The 4,663-nt window shown below is 35.3% G+C and overlaps 1 pseudogene; it reads right to left on the bottom strand.

The window, feature by feature from the left end:
• Positions 1-345: 345 nt before the first annotated feature.
• LOC101722540 (ferritin heavy chain pseudogene) lies at positions 346-1,704 on the bottom strand (annotated as a pseudogene).
• Between the last annotated feature and the right edge of the window lie 2,959 nt (positions 1,705-4,663).

Raw genomic sequence — 4,663 nt, 5'->3', positions numbered from 1 at the left:
AAAAATCAGAATACACATTCTATTCAGCTGCACACAGGTCATTCTCCAAAATAGGCCATGTACTTGCTCATAGAATATGTTTAAGTAAGTGCAAACCACTGAAGTTATCCCCTGTATATTAAGAGACCATAGCGCAATGAAATCGAAGATCAATAGCAAAAGGAACTGCAAGAATTTCATAAACATATGGAACTTTAACAACACACTTCTTTTTTTTGCGGGGGGGTACCAAATTTCTTTATTTGAAGCAATTAAAGAACTTAAGTAGATGTTCTGGTACAATTTGTAGAAAAGGTACAGGTAACCCCAATACGCATGTGCTGCCCCGTTGACGTCAGCCCAGGCTTAGCTCTCGTTGTCACTATCCCCCAGGGTGTGTGCTTGTCAAAGAGGTACTCTGCCATGCCGGACTGGGGGCTCCCATCTTACACAGGTTGGTCACATGGTCACCCAGCTGCTTGATGGACTTCACTTGCTCGTCCAGGTAGTGAGTCTCGATGAAGTCACACAGATGTGGGTCATTCTTGTCAGTGGCCAGCTTGTGCAGCTCCAGGAGTGACTGGTTCACGCTCTTCTCCAGGTGTAGGGGGCACTCCATTGTGTTCAGCCCGCTCTCCCAGTCGTCACGGTCTGGTTTCTTGATATCCTGCAGGAAGATCCGCCCACCGCGTTGGTTCTGCAGCTTCAACAGCTTCTCAGCATGTTCCCTCTCCTCGTGAGATTGGTGCAGAAAGTACTTGGCAAAGTTCTTCAAAGCCACATCATCTCTGTCAAAGTAGTAAGACATGGACAAGTAGACGTAGGAGACGTAGAGCTCCAGGTTGATCTGTCGGTTGATGGCGGCCTCGGCATCCTGGTGGTAGTTCTGGCGCACCTGTGAGGGCGAAGCAGGAGGCCATGGTGATGCTGGATGGACGACAACACACTTCTGAATAACCAGTGGGTCACAGAGCAAATTAAAGAAGAAATCAGATAATATATATAATTAAATGACAATGTCAATACAATTTATCAAAATCTATGGGACACAATGACAGTAGTCTTATGAGAGAAATTCATAGCAGTGAATACTCATATTAGGAAAACAGAGCGAGCCCAATTAAACAAGCTGATGCTGAACCTCAAGCTCCTAGAGAAAAAAGAGGACAAACCTAAAACTCATATAAGGGAGGAAATTATAAAGATCAGAGCAGAAATCAATGCAATGTAGACTAAATGAACAATATAAAAAAAATCAATGAAGCAAAGAGTTGTTTCTGCAAAAGAATAAACAAAATTGACAAACCTTTAGCCAACCTTATCAAAAAAAGGAAAGAACAAGCCCAAATCCATGAAATTAGGAATGAAAAGGGTGAAATTACAACACACCCAGCCAAAATCCAGAGGATCATGAATATCTACTGTGAGAATCTATACACCAAAATGATAGAAAACACAGAAGAAATGGACAGATTCCTAGATACATATGAATTTAAAAAGTTTAATGAAGAAGTCCTAAAAATTCTAAACAACCCTAATAAAAAATATTAAAAATGTAATTAAAAAGTTACCAACTAAGAAAAGGACAGGCCCTGATGTCTTCACTGCTGAATTCTATGAGACATTTTAAGAGGAAATATTGCCACTACTGGTTAAACTCTTCAGTGAAATTGAAAGGGAAGCAATACTCCCAAATACATTTCTGGAAGCAAGTCTCACCTTCATGTCCAAAGCAGAGAAAGACCCAAGTGAAAAAGAGAACTATAGGCCAATCTCACTAATGAACATAGATGCAAAAATCCTAAATAAGATAATGGAAAATAGAATACAAAAGATCATCAAGAAGATCATACACCCTGACCAAGTAGGATTCATCCCAGGGATTCAGGGATGTTTCAACATACACAAATCAATAAATGTAATACACTATATTAAGAGAGCCAAGGACAAAAACCACATGATCATCTCAATAGATGCAGAAAAAGCTTTTGACAAAATCCAACACCCATTCATGACAAAAACCCTACAGAAAATTGGAAGAGATGGTCTTTATCTCAACATGATAAAAGATAGCTATGAAAAAGCAACAGCCAACATCTACTAAATGGACTAAGTGGTCAAAAACTGAAATCCTTCACACTAAAATCAGTAACAAGACAAGATGTCCACTATCACCACTCCAGTTCAATATAGTTTTAGAAACATTAGCTGCAGCAAGTAGACAAGAGAAAGAAATAAAAGGAATAAAGATGGGAAATAAAGAAGTTAAATTGTCACTATTAACAGATGACATGATACTCTATATAGAAGACCCCAAGAACTCCACCAAAAGTCTTCTAGACTTAATAACAAAATTCAGTAAAGTATCTGATTACAAGGTCAACACACAAAAATCAATAGCTTTCCTGAACAGGAGCAACAGACTCAGTGAGAGAGAAATGGGGAAATCAACTCCTTTCACAATAGCATCCAAAAAATTAAAATACCTAGGAATCAAGCCAATGAAAGAAATCAAAGACCTCTACTCTGAAAACTATAACACTCTGAACAAAGAGAACCAAGATGATATCAAAAAATGAAAAGACATCCCTTGCTACTGGGTAGGAAGAACCAACATAGTGAAAAAGTCCATAAATCCAAACTACTATATACATTCAAGGTAACCACACTTGAAATTCCAACAGCATACATCACAGACCTTGAGAAAATAATCCAAAAATTTATTTGGAACAAGAAGAGACCTAGAATAGCAAAAGCAATTCTGTGATAAAAACAGCATGGTAATGGCAAAGAGATCTGAGGACCAGTGAAACAGATCAGAAGATGCAGAAACAACTGCAGAAACACTCAGCCACCTCATTTTTGACAAAGGAGCCAAACATTCTCACTGGAGGAAAGATAGCCTCTTTAATAAATAGTGCTGGAAAAACTGGGTTTCAACCCACCAAAGATTAAAACTAGATCTATTTCTCTCACCATGCACTAAACTAAAATCCAAATAGATTAAGATCTAGATATTAAAACAGAAACACTAGACCAGCTGGAAGACAAGTTAGGTAGAACCTTTGAAGACAATGGTGTAGGAAAAGATTTTATGAACAAAACCTCAGTCACACATGAACTATCACAATCAACAAGTGTGATCTCTGATCTCTTCTTACTAAAAAGCTTCTGCACAGCCAGAGAAACCACCAACAATGTGAAGAGACAATCCACAATTTGGGAAAATATTTTATCAGCTGTTCCTCAAACAAAGGTTTACTATCTAGAATATATAAAGAACTTAAAAAAAATCAGACCTCCCAAATTTAAAGTCTTGATCCAAAAATGGCCATCTGAAATGAATAGACATTTCTTGGACAAAAAAAGTAGAAATAGCAAATAAACACATGAAAAAATGTTCAACATCACTGATCATTTGAGAGATGCAAATGAAAACAGCCTTGCAATTCTATCTCACCCTAGAAAGAATGGCTGCTATCATGAAATCAATCAGTAACAAATGCTGACAGAGCTGCAGGGAAAGAGGATCCTTGGTCTACTGCTGGTGGGAGTGTAGAGTGGTGCAACCACTGTGGAAATCAGTATGGAGACACTTCAAAGAACTAGGATTGGAAGTCCCATTTGACCCAGCTATTCTCCTGCTGGGTATCTTCCCAAAGGAATTGAAAGAATCCTACCACAGCAATATATATACACACATGTTCATAGCAACACAGTTCATAATAGTTCAAATTTGGAAACAGGCCTATTGCCCATCAACTAGAGACTGGATAAAGAAAAATTTTTTAATAAAATGGAGTACTACTCAGTCATAAAAGAATGAGAAATTAGAGATATTAATAGCTAAATGATTGCACTTTGAGACAATAGTCTTAAGTGAACTAAACAGGATACACATGTGCAAATACTGAAGTTTCTCTGGTGTGAGAAACGGAAAGTGTACATTAGGACTAAAAGGTATAATAGTTTGAAATAGGAAAACAAGGAGCAAATAAATATATGTAAATATATATGTTTATATTATATATTTTATATACAAATATATATTATATTTATATATTATATAATATTATAATATTATATATTACATCACATTTATATATTATTAAATATATTATAATTATATAATTAAAAGTATACAATTAAATAAAATGGTATAATTATATAATTAAAATATTTATTATAACTATGATAGTAAATATTATTATATATAACATTATGTACTAAAATATATATTAAATACATTTTATATATTCATAGTTTTATATATAAATTGGTAAATTATATATATTTATATATATATATATATATATATATATAAACACTGGAGATATATATATATATTATTTTCCAAAGCAAAGTAGCAATAGCACACCTCATGGAACTAGAGAAAACAATCATAAAATTTATATGGAGCCCAAAGAGACAAAGAATAGCAACTAAATATAGACTAAATATACAAATAAAACAGCAAATTTCATTTGACCCATCTGATCCTGGGTAATAAGAGCAAAGAAGGAGGCATCATGATTCTGGATTTTCAGTAATATTACAAAGCCCAGGTGATTAAAAGTACATGGTACTGGAAAAATAAGAGTATGTGGATCAAATGAACATAATAGAGAACAAAGAAACCACTCGAGACACATTCAGCCACTCGATCTTGGACATATGGGTCAAA

This window comes from Heterocephalus glaber, unplaced genomic scaffold (genome assembly GCF_053883595.1).
Source record: "Heterocephalus glaber isolate CG9 unplaced genomic scaffold, H.glaber_assembly_v1.0 deba00001481, whole genome shotgun sequence".
Taxonomy (NCBI): domain Eukaryota; kingdom Metazoa; phylum Chordata; class Mammalia; order Rodentia; family Bathyergidae; genus Heterocephalus; species Heterocephalus glaber.
This window is presented reverse-complemented; position numbering and strand designations above follow the sequence as displayed.